This window comes from Halichoerus grypus, chromosome 6 (assembly GCF_964656455.1).
Source record: "Halichoerus grypus chromosome 6, mHalGry1.hap1.1, whole genome shotgun sequence".
Taxonomy (NCBI): domain Eukaryota; kingdom Metazoa; phylum Chordata; class Mammalia; order Carnivora; family Phocidae; genus Halichoerus; species Halichoerus grypus.
The window spans coordinates 162798361-162819735 of NC_135717.1; the positions used below are offsets into that span (position 1 = coordinate 162798361).

At 43.7% G+C, this 21375-nt stretch overlaps 1 long non-coding RNA gene across 1 annotated transcript in view; it reads right to left on the reverse strand.

The window, feature by feature from the left end:
• LOC144382168 (uncharacterized) overlaps positions 1–16398 on the reverse strand; it is a 30188-nt gene extending 13790 nt beyond the window's left edge. Inside the window, exons 1-2 of the long non-coding RNA XR_013448608.1 lie at positions 15336–16398; positions 11588–11698 (exon numbers count right to left, since the gene is read on the reverse strand). This is a non-coding gene — a long non-coding RNA (uncharacterized LOC144382168). The remainder of the gene's footprint in view (positions 1–11587; positions 11699–15335) is intronic.
• Between the last annotated feature and the right edge of the window lie 4977 nt (positions 16399–21375).

Sequence of the window (21375 nt, forward strand, 5' to 3'; positions counted from 1 at the left end):
TCGAGTGAGTTTCTCTCTTGGGGCAAATGTGACGCTCAAGATTGATCCAGTCCCATCATCATCTGCCTCCCTTCCCCATGAAGCCACAGTGTGTGAAGATATGTCTAAGTCTCTCTTAAACGAGGGATAGTTCATTATCTTTAGAATGAAACACAGAACAAGTGTTTTTATATTTACAAAAGTGAAACGTTTTTCTTCTTGTGGATCCACCATTCATAGAAAGGGACAATGGCAATCTGACAGGGTCAGGTAAATATTCTTTGGTGATGTGGCCATCTATATCCTGGGTGTAGAGAAAGGCCTAGGGGAGGGACGGTCAGTCTCACAAATTGCACTCACAGCCCAGCCCTGCGAGGTGCCCCTCCTCTGCCCACTCTGTCACTGTCTTTATCACACTGCCCCATGAGGCCTGCTTATTTGTCTGTCTCCCCATGGGCTTATCTGCTTAGAAGGCACTGAATGTTTCTTATTTACTGCTGTACCCAAATGCCTAGAAAAGTGCCTTATCCAAAGTAGACACTCATGTAACTGTATGAATGAATGAATGAATGAATGACCATTGATTCAGAACTAGAAGGACCAGGCATTGGCCATGGGGCTGAGAGAAGAGCAGTTCAGGTGGCAGAAAGAGCTGGTATGAAGCCAGCATTATGAAAGCATGTGCCATGTTACGAGGGACCCGTGTTAGGACACTTAGAGCACGGGGGCACCGGCAGAGCGGCAGGGTCTGAGGCTGGGAAGATGGGCCATTCTAAGAAATCTGGACTTTATTTTGTAGAAAATAATGAATTAACAAAGGTTTTAGGTAAAGAGAGTAGCATACTAAATAGAATTTTAAAAATAGCTTTCATAGAACAAACTCAGAGTAAACTTACTTCTCTGAGCCTTAATTTCCCCATATTTCAAGTAGGTGTCATAATCGTTGACACATATATGGCCAGGCTCTAGCCTGGGTACCTCTACTTCCTCTGTATTAGCTATTTCAACCATCCCAATAACCCTATGGAGTAAGAAGTGTTAATATCATTGCCACCATCCTTATTTTATAGATGAGGAACCTGATGCTCAGGGAGGGTAAGGAACTTGCCCAAGGCCACACAACAACAAAGTGGCAGAATTGTGATGTGGACTCAGGTATCTGGCTCTAGGGCTTGTGCTCTTAACTACGATGTGGTCTTATCATCTACCGTTCAGTGGTATGTAAAAATCAAGGCAGAGAATATCAGACTCTCCAATAGTACCTGATATAGAGAGAGAGCTTAGTAACATGTTTACTGGTTTTGTTGCTTGTTGTTGTTAGCTATAATATGGAGATATTAATTAATATATTTATTTATATAAATCAAACTTTATATAAATATGTATTCATTTTTAAAAGATTTATTTGAGAATAATAAAATATTATATAAAATAAAATATATAAAATAAAATAAAATAAAATAAAAATAATTTATTTGAGAGAGAGAGAGTGGGGGTGGGGGAAGAAGGAGAGAATCTTTAAGCAGACTCCCCTCTGAGCAGGGAGCTAGATGTGGGGCTCCATCTCATGACCCATGAGATCGTGACCTGAGCTGAAACCAAGACTCAGACACTCAACCGACTGAGCCACCCAGGTGCCCCATACATAAATATTTATATAAACATCAAGGTTTATGTATACATATAATTTATACATATCACTAGTTTGTAGGATTATTATGAAGCACAAATGAGCTAACATATGTAAGGTATCTAGCACAATGCCTGGAACTTTAGAATGACCCCAAAGTTACTTCTTTTCTACATCCTGGAATTTATTATTATAATTATTATTATAAATCTGTATTCGTTTGGTAGATTACCAGTGGTCCCTTCAAGGCAATCTAGGCTTTTTCTAACACGAACCTCAAAACTCTTCCAGCCTCTACCCACCCCCCAGTTCCAAAGCCACTTACACAGTCTGTGTTAATAACAGCAGTGCCTCCTTCTCAATCCCAACACCTGTGTCAGTCTGCTTGGGCGCCATAACAAAGCACCACAGACTGGGGGCTCAGACAACAGACAGTGATTTTCTCACAGTTCTGGAGCTAGAAGTCCGAGATCAAGGTGTCAGCAGGTTGGTTTCTCCAAAGGCCTCTCCCCTGGGCTTGTGGACGGCCGACTTCTCCCGGTGTCCTTACACAGTCTTTCCTCTGTGTCTGTCTGTATCCTAATCTCCTCTCCTTATAAGGTCACCTTATTGGATTAGGGCCACCCATATCACCTCATTTTAATGACCTCTTTAAAGGCCCTATCTCTAAATACGTCACATTCTGAGACCAGGACATCAACACGTGAATTCAGGGGAGTCACAATTCAGTCCCTAACTAGCTCCTATCAAAATTTCCAGGAAAGAGATGCCCAGAGCCTAAAGCAAGAGATAGTGCTGGTGAGAGAGCAGATTTATTTATTTATTTATATCATCAGGAGAGAGATTTATTAATATACAGAGCCTTTTTCTAACCACTTTTAGTAGCCCCCAGAACCTGTCTTCCCAAAATGCCTAAACTATTCCACTTGGTGGAGGGAAACAAAATCTGAGTCAGACCAGTTCTTTGGCTTTGTGTCTAGAAATGCACAACCCTGAGATTTTCTGAGGTCATTATTCATTTTTCACTGGTAGTGTTGGCATCATGAGGACAGAAGCTGAAAGAAACATTATGAGTTTGGAACAAAATGAAAAATGAAAACAGAAAAGGATAAAAGTAAAAAGTAACCCATTTCTGCCCCCAACACAGCCAATGGACTCGAGAACTTCCAGCCTGAGCCTGGGCCTGGCCCTCGCTGTCCCAAGGGAAGGAAGATCCCGGGCCCCCCTCAGCAGAGTGGCAAATTGCAGCAAAGAAGATTCTGGAGAAATGTGTGCCTCCGTGTTTGGTGGAGACTGATGGAGAAATCCTCTTCTAAAGGACATTTTTCATGGGAAAACAGAGTTGGTCTCTACAGAAATGCCCGTGCCTCAGGAGGAAGTGGCTTTGCAACTTGAAGACAGCAGGTGGCATGGCCAGGAGGGGATGGTGCTCATTCGGCTGTCCTGATGGAGACCAAGGGTGAAATGGAGGAGCTGAGGACAAGGCTGAGCAATCTCCTCCTCTCCTCCTGCTGAGGAGACTTCCCCAGTGCCAGTCCGGGGCACCCCACTAGTGTGAGCGTTATGTGAGACGGTAGGGGCTGATGGATAAAATCCAAGGAGAGGGTGGCGAGGTGTCTGCCATGTGGACATCAGCTCAAGCACCGCTCATTCTGAGGGAAATCTCCAGCCACTTTCAAAACATCTTTGATTTCAAAAACAAAAATCTCTGATGTAGCTGAAAGAGCACTGGGATGGGAATCAGAAGCCCTAGGATGGGGTCTTGAACCTTCCTTCTACTACCTGAGTGATTCTAGACACCTTTCTTGATTTTTCTGAGCCCCAGTGCCCTCATTTAGGAAATGAGAATGGTTTTGCATGGCCTCCCCACCTTGCAGGGTTGTAGAACTAAAGCAAATTATGTACACAAAAGCATCTTGTTCAGTTCTAAGATGACGAGGGAGCCAGTAGGGCCTTGGAATCAGACAGACCTAAGTTCAAATGTGGCTTTAGACATTGACCAGCTGAGTGATCCTGAGCCAACTCTTAGGTTCAGTTTCCTCCTTCGTTTATTCATTTATTCAATAAATATGTTACAGAGACCCAACAATAGGCCGGGTACCAAATGACTGCAAAAGACCTAGAGTTCTCACCTTCACAGAACTTTCTCATCAGTAAAAAGAAAAAAAGAATTGCCTGCCTTACCGCATCACTGGGAGATTCAAGTAAGAGTAAGTATTTGGGGGCGCCTGGGTGGCTCAGTTGTTAAGCATCTGCCTTCGGCTCAAGTCACGATCCCGGGGTCCTGGGATCGAGCCCCGCATTGGGCTCCCTGCTCAGTGGGAGGCCTGCTTCTCCCTCTCCCACTCCCCCTGCTTGTGTTCCCTCTCTCGCTGTGTCTCTCTCTGTCAAATAAATAAATAAAATCTTAAAAAAAAAAAAAAAAAGAGTAAGTATCTGTAATGCTCCACCTACTATGGCTGGGAAGGGATGCTTTACAAATGTTCATTCCACCTTCTTTTCCCCCATGAAAGCATTATCATCATTAGTATGGGAAATCTCTTTTGATGAAGGCCTTTTAAGAAAGAAAATGGAATATGATTACAGAAGGAGGCCGGTTTCACAAAATAAAAATTAGCTTGGGCATAAGCACATTCTGCTGTGGCACACCGTATCATCTGATGGACTGGGGGATAAATGATCCGGAGGTTTCTTTTAACTGAAATCAGATTAATTGGAGCAACCAGCCTGAGTCTACTCAACACAATGTAATTCTATTTTGGAGATTGAGATGATGTCTTTACCACTGGGCATCTGGAAGTGTGTACCTCAGCACTGAAGCCAAGGATCCGTCTTCCTTTCTGCCTGGCTCTCCCTCTCTTTATTCCTTTCTTAGCAAACACCCCCAGGCACATAAGCATGCACACACATGTGGGCATGTGCACGCACACGCACAGGGACACAAATGTACATGCACACACATCATTCCCAGGAGGCTGGTGTGTCCTCCTCACGAGACAACATGCCATTTTCAGAAATAGTTCTTATTTTTGCTACTCTAATAAATGTTTATGGAAGGACGAAACAGATGAATGAATGAGTTAGCTCTTATGGGCCATGAACCAGTTCTGAAACGTGGTTTTGGAACAAACAAACAAACAAACAAAAGAATAAATAAATATGAGCAATGCTGCATTCTCTCCTCCCCGTCAGGGAGTCACGATGCACAAGGCTTCTAAAGGCTCTGAGAAGAAATCCCTAGGAAAGAAACCTTTATCTTCTGTTTCTGGTGAAGCCTGAAAGGTGTTTTTGTTTTTGTTTTTCCTGTATAGATTTATTGAGGTATAACTGACATATAACATGGTTTAAGTTCAAGGTGTATTCTGTTTTGAGAAACCAGTTTCACTTTGTTAGTCCAGAGGTGTCCCAGCTTACTTGACCAAGAATGACTCTTGTGTGTGTGTGTGTGTGTGTGTGTGTGTGCGTGCATTGTGTGTGTGCTGCGACACCCCTTAATTCCACAGAGCCTACTGTTCTAAGAAAACCAGTTTGAGGGCGCCTGGGTGGCTCAGTTGGTTGAGCGACTGCCTTCAGCTCAGGTCATGATCCTGGAGTCCCGGGATCGAGTCCCACATTGGGCTCCCTGCTCAGCAGGGAGTCTGCTTCTCCCTCTGCCCCTCCCCCCTCTCATGTGCTCTCTCTCTCTCTCTCTCTCTCTCATTCTCTCTCTCAAATAAATAAATAAAATCTTAAAAAAAAAAAAAAGAAAAAGAAAACCAGTTTGAGAACGGCTGCACTAGCTGGTTAGGTAGCGACAGAGCCACGCTCCCGAGACGCCGGCTGCAACTTGGCAATAAGCAGTGTTGCCGTGTCTGGGGATACAGCTTGCCCTGCCTATCTCTGCAGATAACGGAGGCCGGTTCCAGCCAGGCCAGCACTGCAAACGAGGCTCTATTATAAGGACAGAGGAGGTCTCAGGGAACTCTGGGCCAGGGATCCAGTGGGACCTCAGAAAAGTACAGAACCAGGGACTGGAAGGTGGCAGGATCCTCTCAGTTTCCCATTCCTTCTCTCCTCCTTATATTAGCCTCATTCCTTCTGTTCCTTCCGTCCCCTTTGCTCCTCCAGCTCACAGAGCAGACGGAAGCTGCCCACTGCCAAGTTTAGAGCTACACCTCGGCACCAAAGTTTCAGGCCCGCCCCAGCCAGCTCATCTGTAGTCATGGGGCAAGGTCACACTTTATAAGATGGTTGCTGGCTCCCTTTGTTCTCAGCAGAGGGACACAGCTAGAGATTGCTGGCAGCCACTTCACAGGCCCACTATACTCTCTTGTACACATGGCCCACCGATGCTCCTAAACCCTGGCCATGCCTTAGGATCACCTTGGAAGCACTTTCAAAATCTCTGTCTTGGCCTCCCCAGCAGAGATGCCAATATCGTATGTCCGGAGAGGGACACAGAAGTTGGTATATTGTAAAAGCTCCTCTGATTTTGCCAGCATATTGCTCTAGAATCATCCATCTACGGTTGTGCCCTGGATACTTATACTGTCTAGAGTTCTTAATCTTTGTTTTTCATTGTTCTCTCACCTGGGTTCCCCCTCTGTCATTTCTCAACCAATTGAACTATTTCTCATTTCTTGAGGCTCAGTTTTGATGCCATCTAATCCAGGAAGTTTCCTGGATTCTGCCTGCCCGTTGAAATCAGTGTGCTACTCCTTTGTTCTTTCACTATGTTTATCTGTAATTCATTATAAATGAATCTTTCTGTCCCACTAGATTAGGAGCTGCAGAAGGCAAAAGGACAGTTATTTTGAATAATGTTTTTTCTGATTGTAAGTAGTATATACTTATATAAAATTTAGAAAATTCAGATAACTGGAAAAAAAAAAGGAAGGAGAAGATCCATCAGTCCCCAAATCAGAAATAGCCATAGTTTAAGTTTAGGCATGTTCTCTCTAGTCTTTTTTCAATGGGTCATATATGTAGTTTTTTTTTTCACATTTGGAGTCATATATAATTTTCTACCCTGGTTTTCTTCTGTTGACTTCATGTTGAAAACATTTCCTTATGTTGTTGCTTCTTCAAAAGCATTATTTCAATGGCTTGTGTAACATCCCGCTGCAAAATGTACCATTTTATTGACTCATTTCCTAATTGTTGGACATTTATATTAGCTTCCATTTTTGCTCTTAAAAATAGCAAAGTGTGCTGGATATTTTTCATTTGTCTCTGCAGAGCCACTGTTCACCCTGGGCCCATATGGACTTTGTCAGAGTTCCTTTGCCTTTGGCTTTGCCTGGACTCAGAATGGGAGGTGCCAGCAGGAGACCAGCAGCTGGGAGGAGGGTGGGGATGGGCCATTTGCTCCCCTGGTTGGTCACATGGAGGCCCCCTCCAAGTAGCATCTCCCTCCAGGTTCCTGAAACCCCTCACTCCCTGCTTTTTTTCTTGGCCATCAGCTGGCATCCATGAATTTCCGTGGCTGGCCCCACAGTCCTGCTCTGTCCCTTGTCATCTCTCCACACGCTGTCCAAACTTTGTAAGTTGCTGTCTTTTTGTTTGTTTCACTCTTTGAATTAAACTGTCTTCCAGTTACTCAGTTTGAGCCTGTTGTTTCCTGATAAGATCCTGACAGATACACATGGCAATTGACATTTTGTATCTAAATCTTTGACTGCATTCGATTTTCCTCCTGGAGGTTCCAGATAAATTCTTAAAAGTGGATCAATGAATAGATGCATATTTGTGGCACTTAATTTATATTGTCACATTGCTTTCCCAAAAATCAATTATGCCAAATTCTGCTCCTCCTGGTGCTTGAGAACACTAAAAATTACCATTTGGAATCTTCATGTTTTAATCTGCATTTCATTGATTACCAGAGAAGATGAGTTTTTTCACGTATTTAAATTCCTCTTTTATGAATGACCAGGCCTAATTTCATCCTCTATCCTTCATAATATTTATCTATCTACCTAGAATAATAATCATAAAAATTGCAACTAGTATTATCACTATTGTCAATATGGGCAATCAGATGAAAGACTGGACTGTTAGACAAACCAGAGACCAAAGACAAGCTACAAAACAGAAAAAAAAAAAAAAAAAAGAAAGAAGAATAGCATCTGTTAAATGAGATTGCTTAAGGACCACATGCATTTTCAGTCAATGGAGTCATAATTGTATTATAAAAATAGTAGCTAATAGTTATTGAATTCCTATTGTCTACCAAGTGCTCTGCTGAGTGATTTATATTTGTTAGTCCATCAAATCCTTAACATATGCTCTGATTGATCAGTACGTTCAATAACCACTGAACCATTTCTGGACAAGATTTCCAAAGCTCAACCCTGCCCCAAGTTTTATAAGTGCTAGAAACTCAATCTTTCTTTCCAGAACACTTTTTAAGTAATGAGACATGAGCTCCAACATGACACAGACTTATGGATGCAGCAACATCCCTAACCTGTGGTCCCAAAGGTAGGCAAAAATGGAAATGCTGACATTCTACCAGACAGACACACTATTCTTGGATATTGCCAGTTTGCTTTTATAAACACTGGAGGCTTGGACGGTTTGCACAAACATCTGATAACATTTGCAACTTTGTTGCTTACAGCAAAGTGTTTGAGATTCGTTGGTTGGAGAGAAGAGATTTTTAGAAAACAGCCATGTAGAAATTACTTCAAACTTCTCTTTCACAAGTTCTATTTTAGAATGAAGTGAAGAGATTTCCGGGGCAAAATGTAGCCAGTTGCGAAGGCTGGAAGGAAGCCTCCCCTGAGATAAGCCCCACTGCCAGGCGAGCCTGGCACCACTGTCATTTTGACCTTGATCTTCCTCTCAGTTCTCCCCTTCTAGGCCGACCCCCCACAATTTCCACACCTCAGTATTTTCTATTCTTAGAATATCGGGCTCACTCTCCTTATTTTATGTTCCCTTCTTTTTCCATTTGGAGGGACAGTAGCAAGTATGCAGTCAGTTCTCTCCGGGGTTTGATCTGGCAAGGAAAAAATAGTGGTAGTTTTGCAGAAGAACCGAATGCTATTTCTGAGCTCTGTGGCTTTGCGCAGATTTTTATTTCTGTAAAAGGTTGTGTTTTATGTATTATAGTCTTAGATTTCTGCTCCTTGCTGTGGACAGCCAAGCCTCTGTTTTAATTTCATATTACTTTGGCTAGTAACGATGAGTCTAGAAGATGAAATAGCACTCAGAGACAATTCTCCCTTCCATCACGGCTCAAATTGTCCCTGTTCATTTTCAGAAAGAGCTAAAATCTTCAAAGTAAAATGAAAGGAGGAGGAAGAAAAACAATGTCCCAATGCCCAGTCCCAGCTGATACCAGCATCATTCCATGGGTGTGGTCATCCAGATGTTAGCTCCGCCAGATGTGCAACCTTATCTGCCCCAAGGCAGACCCACCTGTGCTCTACATAGGAATGTGATGTATGTGAGGTCAGGCTGCTCACCTCCAAGTCACATAGTTAAATAAAAGATGCTCTAGCTTCAGCCACTGGGTGTTCTAAGCCCAGCTCCCCATCCCTATGAGGTCTGCAGATCACTCAGGCTTTGGGTTCCCAGAGGAAGGAGAAGAGACCATTTGTCCGAGGAAATGTCTGTAATACATGTTAAGTGGCCCATGAGAGAGCCCTCTCATTTATTGGCTGAAACATGAAACGGAAAACATGTGCAGCTAGCACAGGGCCCCCACAGACTCTTGCTTCTTCCCAGGAAATGGAGTGATGAAGGATGGAGCAAACACGTGAATTCAGGCAGCCCACATGCCTGGGTGTTTCACAATGCAAAAAGCATCTGTTGGGTGGAAATCCTGGGCATTGGGATTGGAATTTATAGAGACAGATTGACTTCTAGTCTCTAGCTGGGATTCCGTTCCTGCTGCTATGGGAATAGATTTTTCCATGAAGCAAGAAGGAAACATTCCTCATTCAATTATGTGTTTATTGATGTATTTGATGCTCATTTGCCAAATGCCAATGTCTATGTTAGGGGTGGGGGAACTAAAGATGAATAAGGCATGGACCCTACCTTCAAGGAACTCACTAATGGGAAGAGAAAGATGGATAAGGGAATATTTATGTACAAAAAAGTCAGTGTGACTAAAGAAATATACATCAGGATTCGGAAGGAAACTGGGGGTGTCGCCATCTGTAAACCATAATGTTTGCTGCTTTGGGCCATCAAAGATCCATTTTCCCTTCCTTCTGAAAACATTAAAAATAAATTTGCATTTGGGTATTCATCTCACTCACACCCACTAGCTCTACCCCCAGCCCAGCTGTGGACCCTGATTGGCTGTAGGCAACCACCTCATCCCATGTCTCTCTGACCAGAATCTGGCTCAGGGCTTATAATCCAGTTTAAGTGGATGTGATTCAGGGGGGAGTACTGGGGGCTTCTGGGAGAGAGGTCCAACTGTTTTTTTAGGATAACTTCTGTGGAAGCCAGCCCTTTTCCTGCTAGATGGCTATGATCTCTGGGAACTCGTTGTTCATGAGGGACCATAGCCTTGTAATGGAGAAGACCCCACAGAAGGTAGAGTAGAAATGACAGGTAATGAAGTTTAATGCCAGGGCTGCAAACATTGTCTAAAGCCCATCCTACCATCTTCTCAGTTCAATGCACTGATAAGTCCCTTCATTATTTTAACCACTATGAGTTGAGTTTTTTAATACTTGCCTGTAAAGATCCAGAGTGTTTCAAAAAAGAAGTAGGAATTTATATTAATAACAATAGTTAATAGTTGTTGAGTACTTACCCATGTGCCAGGTACTCTGCTAAATATTTTATAAGTATGATTTTATCTAACACTCACAGGATCGTAGGAGATAGATTATTTTTACCCCCATTTTACAGATTAGTGAATCAAGGCTTAGAAAGTTTAAATGACTCACCCGAGGGCAAAAAGAACAAGTATTGAAGATTGTGATTACTGGTAGAATGTCAAATCAAATGAGGACTGACACATGTCCATTGGATTGAGCAATGTGAAGTGCACTGGAGGCCTTAGGAAAAATGTTTTGGGCAAATTCTGAGAGAAAAAGTCAGGATAAGGTGGATAAAAGTATGGATAAGAGCTAATGAAATGGAGACATTGGTGTGGACAACATTTTGAACATCAACAACAAATTAGTACCATCACAAATACCATGTCTACCTGAAAGTATACATGAAGACCATGTTTCCATCAAAAACTTTCATATTTCTGGCTAAGAAATGTAAGGTCTGAGTCATAGATGGCAAATATATGGCGTGAGTGCCATTACATCTCCTGTCCAAGCCCCTGGCAGGCATCACTAATTTATTAGAGCATTCCTTCCCACTGAGTTCAGATATAGCCTCTGAGTCTTTGTCAGTGATGTTTCAGTTGCCACCACCAGTTAACTGATTGGCATGTAAGCTAAAATCTACCTGTCATCTACAGTCATTCTAAGCAGAAAATAAGCTGGGATCCCTCCTCCTGTTGCATGCTTTTAAGAGATACCTAGTCACTGTACTCTTGCTCTTCTTCCCTGTCTCTAAATGAGAACCAGTTTTTAATCCAATCATAGACCAAAACTCTCACCAAACAAGTAGGCAAAGAGCACGAGACGGACTGGCATGGCACTTCCTCTTGGAAGCCATATAAACCACAAGAGAAGCAGGCACGGCAGACATGAGAGGAGCGGTGGTAAGGGTTGCAATACAGAGCCAATTACAAAGAAAAAAAGATGAAAAGCACGGATAAGAGAATATGAGAGAGAAAACATAGTAAGAAGGCCAAACACATGTTTAATTGAAGTCCCACAAGGGGAAAAAGAATGGAAAAAGACAGATGCAATATTTGGAGAACTTATGGCTGAGAACTTTCCAAAATGATGAAATACCAATATACAGATTCAAGAAGCTCAAACAAACTCAATGTATGATTTTAAAAAAGAAATCTAGAGACATCATAATAAAAGGTCAGAAATACAATTGGAAGGAAAAAAAGATTACCTCCAAAGAATCAACAGTTAGATGAGCAGCCAACTCCTTGATAGTGACGATGAAAACCAGAGCACAGTGGGTGATGATAACCTCGAAGGAACTGGATAAGCTCAACTGGAACTGAAAGAAAATAATGGTCAGCCAAGAGTTCTCGACATTGGGAAATCATCCATAAAGCCATTTCACACCTAAACTAAGAGTTTGGACCAACAGACTTGCACTATTAAAAATACTCTTAAGTGTATTATTCAGACAGGGGAATGATCCCATAAGGAAAGTTAAAGATGCAGGAAAATTGAAGAGCCACAAAAGTAATAAAAATGTGAGTAAATCTAAGTGAATACTTACATTCAAGACTAAGTGAATATAAAGGAAAAATAATAACATCTCATGAGGTTTAACATATATTTTTAGAGATAATTAAAATACAGAACAGTAGTATATAGGTTGGAAAGAAGTAAATGGAGTTAAAAAATCTAAGTTCTTTGCATTGTTCAGAAGAAAGGTGGCATATAGATTAACAAGTTTTTAGTCATTAAGAACACAACTTGCATGAAGAAAAAATGTCATTGAAAAGGCAAAATTTATTTGTGAAGTTATTAGTCGTGGTTGACTCTGAATTGCATGATTATATGCATGGTTGTTTTGGTTTTGTTTTTGCTTCTTTATAATGTTTTGTAGTTTTCAATTTTCTACAACGAGCATATAATCCTTTTATCGTAGAAAGCAATAAAATATTGAAAATACAAAGTGTCATCTACAGTGGAAGAAAATAACCTAATTCTGTCACCTGCTAAGGTAAAAGACCTCCCCACACTAGGAAGCACGTTAGACTCCAAGTCTGTGGTTTGTTCTCTCTTCTGCCATTCAAATTTCACTCTGAGGAGTGAGAACAGTGACGTATGTGTTTAATAGACGGAATCAGATCATCATTTCAACTCCTGTCCGAAAACTGAACCTGCACTCTGACCCTGTTTCACATTCTTTCCCAACTTGGTGCAGCCATGGGGACTACAAGCTTCAATTCTGTAAGAGCAAAAAATGTCCCAACCGGAGGATGGAGGGCCCAGGAAGCTGGAGGGGAAACCATCTGTCAGTGGAAGTAGGGGCCCCATCCCTACATCGGGGGCTGGAAGGGAGCCCTGCTGAAGGGCAGATGTGGGGCCAAGATGGCTGTGGGGAGTGCCTGTGTTGAGCTCCTGCATTCTAAACACGGCAGAAACTTATACATCATTTTGATGTCGCAGACTTGTTCCTTCAGTCCTCGCCACCAGGTTCCTTGGCAGAAATCAGCCATCCTATCTTAAGCCATGACATAAATTGTATTGAGCAAGATGTTGTCAACCAAACCAGGAACTTTGGACAAGATTACTCTAAGAGCACATGGCAGTGCCCTCCTTTCGATGAAGACTGGCATAAAGATTTGTGGGACAGATGCACCTCATATGAGATCTGGGGCACAGCCAACTACCGTGACAACAGCCCTGCCAGTAACATAGTTATGGAACATGAGAGAACCTTGGCTCAGGCATGCGCATTCCCAAGTCTCTGCCATATGTTCTGCCATGGAAAAATAATGGAAATGCACCATAACTGAATATCAATCTCATGGGATGTCTGACCGTAGAAGACTCATGCTTCTTCCTGCTACCAGTGGGTTCTTCATTTTTCTCCCAATCTAATGAAAGATAAACTGACTTTGAAAGGAAGGAGAAGGAAGAGAATCAGTGTCCCAGCCTAGGGATTTGCAGTTTGCTTCTGCCCCTCTGGATCCACCTGGAAAGATGTGTAGCACTATGGTTAGCCTTCCCCTCACCCCATCGCCCGGATATCTTGAGTTTGGATCCCTGGCCCCACAGCCAATGCTCTGTGTGATCTTGGGGAAATTCACATAGGCCAGTGCCTTAGTTTCTGACTATGTAAGGGAATAGGAAGCAGGGCAGGACGGAAAGTGATAACTCCCCTGAAGAATTCTGGGGAACTCCCTAACACTTTTCACAACTCTGAGATACTCAGCGTGAACCAGTGTCAAACTCCACCAAAGGTCAGTCAAATGGACATTTGCCCAGTGACCCGGGGGTGGGCGGGGTGGGGAGCAGAGTGGTGGCCTAAACTTTCCACACTTTCCACAAAGATGGATGGGAGCAGATGTGGCTCTGGCTCCCAGAAAAGGAACCCCATCTAGTGCACTCACATCCTGAGGATTTGCCCAGCCTGTTCAGCAGAGGCCATTGGAACCCCATCTAGTGCACTCACAGCCTGAGGATTTGCCCAGCCTGTTCAGCAGAGGCCATTGGAAATTGGGTGTGATGTTAAGAGCCAAATCCTAAATACCTTGAGCCTTCTCCAATTCTACAGTACTGGGAAAACATCTTGTGTTTGCTGACCATGGGATGGCCTTCTACCCAAGAGGGACCAGCTCTGCTATTCCCAGCTTCTTTCCATGTGGGTGTGGGCATGACACGTGGTCCTATAACAGCTCAGGCACCACAGACTCTGCTGTCCTCTGACATTTAGTCAGAAGGGACCTCCAAGGTCATCTACTGATGCTTGACTTCTTTTCCATCATCCTCAGCAAATGGCCATGAGCCTTCTGTTTTAACACCTCCAGTAACAGGAAACTCACTCCCGAAACTGGCAGCCTGATGGCATATTTGGGGGGATTTGGGGGTTTTATCTTTCATGTCTCATGAGATTCTTTCCTTGTAATGAACAGAAACTTCTTACAGTTCTTTTCTTTCTGGTCTTAGGTAGAATGACCGTATTATTTATTGTCCAAATCCAGATTTATGTTTGAGACTGAATAGGGGGGCTATTAATAATTATACCAGGACAATAGAAGTAAATTGGAACTCTCCTGGCAAAACAAGACTTAAGACTGCCCCTGTCTTAGGTTTACTCTAAGGGTAACTAGAATAATTCAAGTTCCCCTTCCTTAAGAGTCACTCATATTTAAAAACACTTGAATTACCCCCTGATCTTTTCTCCTCTAGAATGGATAAGGGGGCCAATTTCTTTAGTAGAAAGATCACTGGGCTGAGAATAAGAAATAGCTATGACTTTTGGGGGCTACATTGGGAAGGACTAATTGTCTTACAAGATCCAATGTTATGTCCTGATATCCCAGAAAAGAAAGCAGTTTGTAACATTCTTAAATGTGAAAGGTCTGTCAGAAGGACATGAGATCAGCCACATGAATTGTGAAACATAAATTGTGGTTTTATTTGTTCTGCAAAAGTATTAAAAAATTGCAAATTTGTCATGAGGCAGTATAGCGTGGCAGCGGCGGATGCCAAATTTTGTCTGCAGCTTGGGGCTGAGCCGGCTTCATCAGAATCTTGTGGGAAATGTATTAAAAACCAGATTCCTGGGCCTCATCTCAGAATCTGCAGAGGGTCCTGTAGCCTTTGCATTCAGAAAAGCTCTGGAAGAAATTCTAATGGTGAGCCAAGTTTGAGACCCACCAGCAAAATGGTTAAGAGCACCAAATTTGGTTCCATACATTCATTCATACCACAAATATTTATTGAGTACTTACTATGTGTCAGACACATTGTAGGCACAAGAAAAAACAGCAGTAGACAACAGAAAAAAAACAAGGCACAAAAGTCAAACAGATTTGTGGTCAAGGACTAGTCTGATATTACTATGTGACTCGACTTTTCGATGCCTCAGTTTCCACCTCTCTGAAATAAGGATAATATCTACCCCATAAGGTTGTGATGTTTAAATAAGGTAAGATGTGTAAAGTGCTTACCGCAGTGACTAGTCCACAGCAAGCACTCCATAAATGTTAGTTATGAAGACCACACCATGTTGAGGGTGATGATGATGTCAAGGACAATGATGATAAAGCCAGAAAAGGAAAACAAAGAAAGCTCATTAATTTCTTCCCAGGGTGATGTGGAGAGACTAACTGCCATCACATCAAAGTTCTCAGTGGACCATGTAGCCACTTTTTAAATTTTGATTTTGGGTGCTTTTTTTATATCCCTTGATCTCAAGTATAAAATGAAGGACCTATATATGATGATAAATAAAGATTCAGTCCATCCAACATTCATGTTTTATAAACCCCAATTCACTCAAACATGCCCCCTAAACCAGTGTCCAGGCATTTGGCCACAGTCTGGCTTCCTTCTGGACCATTCTAGTGGCTGATGTTCACCTTGACATGAGGCCCCAGGGTTGAATGTATCATGATCTTCAGGGAAATAACAAGGAGATAAAAATGGGGCTGAGCTATCATTTCCATCATTCTAGTTCTTGTATATAGGTAAGCTTCAGATTGGGCTCCTGTCTCCAATAATTGAGATAAGCAGTGGCTCAGGAAGAAGACAGAGCAATAGAGGGAGTGTGCAGAATCAGACCACCAGGGAGTGAGGCAGGGCCATGGAGGCAGAGGAGGCTGAGAAGCTGCCTATTTTTGCAGGCAACAGCTTTCACTCCTCCAAGGAGGTCAGCAGAGATTATAATGAGAACATCTTGGCCAAGGCCATGATTCACTGTCCAAAACTGGGCTGGGCCCCTCACACTGGGAGAATTTCACAGTTTTTCACATTATTCCCAAACCCCACTCCTCTTTTTAAGGGTGTCACTCAGGGTTTATTACAGAAAGGGTCCAAAGGCCTCCATTCATATATCCTAGGGGGCCCGAGGCTTGGGAAGAGTAGCAGTGGTGATGGGGGCAGCCAGGAGCAGGGATAAAGGGCAGTTCTGGGAGAGATTAGCAGGAAAGCTCCTACGATGGAAAGCTCAGCTCTTTCTGTTCACACAACCTTGGTTCGGAGCCCTGAAGGGAAGCAAACACTGAAACGCAATGGAAGAATCAGAAGTTGGAAGGAAGTGCAGCTGCCAAGAGCCAGTGGCTGGCTGCAGTACCGCCACATACAGCTGCACAGTCTGGGCACTGCACAATTCCAGAGAGAGCCATTCACACAGATCAGGGATGGGCAGACATTTTCTGCCCAAATGATAAATAATTTGGCCTGGTGAGCCATTTGACCTCTGTCACAACTACTCAGCTTTGCTGTTACAGCTAGGGTAGTTTGATAAAATATAGGACATCATGCATTTTTATGTAATGGGAAAGCAGCCATAGACAAAATGTAAATGAACGGGCATGGTTGTGCTCCAATAAAACTTTCTTTATAAAAGCAAGCAGTGGCGCAGATTGATGATGATGCGAATGGCAGGCCCGGGGTTTTGTAAAGCAGCAGTCCTTGCCCACTGTAGTTCCTACAAGGTAGCCCCATTTTCAAAAAGCATGGCAAAGCAGAGCAGTAACTCTCAAACAGGTCTGACCCTAACCCCCACAGTAAAGATATACATTTTATTACATGGTCAAGCTTCACAAAGCCATACCTAACCCTACTTAGGGTGATATACTCTAAGATAGTCTGTGCTCTATTATTTTCTATTTAATTTTTAAAAAATTTTTAAATGTTGGTGGCAACCAATACAATTAATTTCACAGTCTTCTGATGGGCCTCAACTCCTGGATTGCTGGACTTGGAGCCAGGAGATCTGTGTTTCAGGCTCTTACCAGCGGTTTGTCCTTAGAATCACCTTACTTGAGAGTTTGCATCTGCAAATGGGCGTCATAATTATTTCGGAGTGATTTTACAGGAGAAACATGAAGTAATTCAGTTCCTCAGGGTGGTGTAGTGACCACTGGTGGTTCCTGGGATGGTTTTAGGTAGTGCACAGGTGTACCTTGCAGGCACTTACTCTATTCTTTATGAAAATACGCAAAGATCAAATGCATAATGTTACCAGTGATACAGAGCTTCCTTTCAAAATACATTTATTCAAAATAAATTATTTAAGTTTTTTTATATTATTTATATTTAAATAAATTTCTTTAGATTAGGTTAAAGAAAAATATTAAGCAAATAATCGTACCAGTTATATATGAATGTGGCAGAATCTGTGCAGATGGGGAGTACGTGAAGTTTGGGAGGTAGGGAGATGATGCATGAGCAAGTACAACCTAAAAGATGGCAGATGTGACATGGTGACCCCTTAGAGACCTGAGCTGAGTGTCTGAGTCACTGCTGAGTCCCCGGAATTGGATTGGCTCACAATAGGTGCTTGGTAAGTGCTTATGATGGGTGTATGATGAATGGATGATGAATGGATGATGGATGGATAGATGGATGGATGGATGGACGGACGGATGGACGGATGACGGATGGAGAAATGAATGAAATAATCAAAACCTAGCCTTTTGGAGTCTGAAGGACTTAGTTTAGAGTTACAAAGGATGAGGCATAGTGTCAAAGGTGTCAGTGACTTCAGGGCCTGGGGGCGGGAAAGGGGGAAGCAGACCTCCTCCCTCTGAGGTGTCATCTGGACGCCCAAACCCTCCACACTGCCACAGTCAGCAACTGAGCAATGGAAACCCGAGGCTAAGACAGGAAACGCTAAGCTGAGGCCAGCTGCTTTGCCCAATCAAAATGTCATCCCTGGACCTAGGCACTGGCAGCAAATGCCTAGTAAAGCGAGCATGAATGGAAATATCTAGAGCTATAAATGTTTGGAAATGCTGACTCGTGTAAGTCTGAACTTCTAGCATTTGCTGATGAGAAAGGCAACTTCCAGGTGCAGGCCCCAGGTGCAGAGGGCTCCAGTGACCCACAGCAGCCTCGTGTCTAAAGGATGAGGAAGCTCAAGTACACCGGGCTGCCCCCACAGGTAGGAGCTCCCGTCACAGGCCAAATGCCAATGGAGGGCATTTCTGTTGGCCTCTGGCAGAGGGGGAATAATAACTTACGGGTCCAAGGGCATCCCTTATAATTCAAACATTCTCTACTTCTCTTACGGCAAAATAGTTTAAAAGACATCACGGGCTCAACTTATATTTGCAATCCTGGGACAGACCTTTCTGCTTTCACCTGCCAGTTTCATGCTGAAAGACTTAAAGTGATATAGCTCCCATCTCTTCCCTCATTTCCATGCAAGGAAAGAACTGAAGGGAATACATACAGAGTGCTGTCTTCCCTGACAGAGGGGCAGCGTGGAAACACAGCTAAGGTCCAACCTCTGTGCACAAGTCCTGGAACCCCACTTGTTCATGTTCCTCTACCTCTCTGTGCATCCATTTCCGCTTCTGTAAAGTGGGACTAATGTCCACCGGGCTGTTGTGAGCATTAAATGGGTTAATAAAGGCAAAGCATTTAGAAACACTCCTGGAACATAGTACGCACTCATCAATGTTACCTAGCCCGTGTTCTTATACTGTACCAGAAATGTTCACTTTGAGAATATCATTTAATCCTGAAAAATTAGGAATTATTCCAAGTTTTGAGAGTATATCACTAAACATCAACGGTTAAGTGATTTACCAAAATCTAGCAAACAGAGGCAGGACACAAATCAGGTTTGATGCCAAACTCCTTGTCTTCCTGTCTTTCCTGCCATCCCATGCTACTATGCTAACCTAATTCGGCAATTAAAAGTCATTTCCTTGGGGGTGCCTAGGTGGCTCAGTCGTTATGTATCTGCCTTCAGCTCAGGTCATGATCCCAGGGTCCTGGGATCGAGCCCTGCGTCGGTCTCCCTGCTCAGCAGAGAGCCTGCTTCTCCCTCTCACTCTGCCTGCCACTCTGCCTACTTGTGCTCTTTCTCTCTCTCTGTCAAATAAATTAAAAAAAATAAACAAACAAATAAATAAATAAATAAAAGCCATTTCCTTGAAGGAAGGAAGGAAGGATGGGAGGAAGGAAGGATGGGAGGAAGGAAGGAAGGAAGAAGGATGGAAGGAAGGAAGGAAGGAAGGAAGGAAGGAAGGAAGGAAGGAAGGAAGGAAAGAAGGAAGGAAGGAAGGAAGAAAGGAAAGAAGGAAGGAATGCAGCCTCAATCTTCAGACCTTCCATGGGTCTTTCTTAGAAAAGCAGCTTCCAGTGTGAAACATCAGCTGTGGTTCCCAGGGCTCCTCTGAGAGCAGATGGCGAGTTTATGCAGCTCTGCATGGGTTTTTTCAGTCACCAAATAAACCCACATTGAGTGGGGACTGTGGATGGTGAGCTGGGTACTCTGTGGGGCTCTGAGAGTCCCTCAACGCTAGAATAAAACAGCATACCTGCTCCCATGAACCTATTGTCTGATGGGGAAGACAAGCAATACACAAAAAGCCAGGCTTTTTGGTCAATAAGGAAAGGAACAAAGTGTGAGCAGAGAGAGTAACACGGCACCCATTTGGGGGTAGGGTTCGGAGAAGGCCTTATGGGGAGCAGGATGGAGATAGTTCTGGGGGTGAGGGAACCGTGTGTGTGGAGGGGCAGAGAGAAAGGGGCTGTCGGAACAGTCAGCCTAAAGTGCCCCAGCGAGAGAGAGCAAAGCAAGGCAGGATCATTCAAGGGACAGGAGGGCCTGGCAGGATTTGGATTGTATTCTGAGGGTCTGTGAAAGTCAACTTGGGCCTCTGTCTTTATACCTGATAGGGCTTTCTTCCCAGCAATGTGCAAGCTGCACATTTTGAAAGCTTTAGCTTAAGGTAGGATCTTTGCATTGCCTACACTTGGGGGATGGCTGGGGATCAAGGGTCATGCTAAGCACAAACATTTTTCTCTTAAGAGAGGCTCACTGCCTCCACCGACATCAAAGCCACTGGGGAGCTTTGTAAACATGCGGATGGATGCCAGGGCTCCACCCCAGGCCTCCCACATCAGAATCCCTGGGGGTGGGGTGGGGGTGTAAAGGCCCAGATGATCTTGCTGCCTGGTCAGGGCAGAACAGCCTTCCCTGCCTTACAGAGTTCCAACTTACACCCTCAGCCTCATAAAACTCTGGTCACACCAAAGACCACATCAAAGATGGTGCCCAATGAATGGTTTTCCCTCTGTTGATAATGACTCAACCAAAGCATTTCTCCCCTGTCCCATTTACCTGTTTCGGGGTTCTTAGGAAAGTAAACCTGTCCATTTGTCAATATTTACTCGTCTGCTGCCCTCAACAGAGGAAGGGAAAACTGTTTTCACTGTCAAACGAGTGTTTATACAAAGGATTTGTAAGCTTTCTCAGAGCTATGGAAAATCAATCACCCTCAGTTAACCTGTGCCCTTAATGAGGTGGTAGGTTTTCTCTCAGTTCTATCCATCAGGGATGACAGTACATGGTTTGTCAACCAACAAGAATTCAGGTTGAAAAGGATTTTGCCCAGAACCCTGGGGAGACAGATGCTCAAATTGTAGCCCCATCTGAGAGGGTGAAGTCTGCCTTACTGATTCTGGGGGACAGCGCTGGTGGGGCTCCATCTGGGACCCATTCAGAAGAGACTGGCACATGCAGGGATTCTTATAAGAAGCCAATATCCTTTGACATGCAGACAGCTCACCAGCCCGTTACTTTTGCTCCAATCAATGGTACACCCAGTGTTACCTCCAAGGCAGGGCTCTGCTACTGTTGAGTCAAAACCAAGCATCACTGGGAAGGCAGGCATTCCTGAGAGGTGGCTGGGCCGGGCTCCCAGGGGAATGCAGTGTTTGTAGTTGGAACACCAGCCAGCTTCGGGCTTCAGCAGACTCAGTCACAGCCACATGGTTTTGGACATCCCGGCCACCTGGGACAGACACACTGAAAAGCCATTTGTTGGGCTCAGAAGGAAAAACAAATCTGATCACTGCCTTTATCATTCAGGAGAGCCCTCGGGTTTCATGGGTCAGTTGAGGGACAAAAAGGCACATCTGAGAAAAGCTTCATGGGCCACATACTCTTCACCAAAAGTGCAGCCCAGACATGATGCTCTGCTCCCACTATGTGCCCAGTACTGAGCCAGACACAGAGAAGTAGACCAA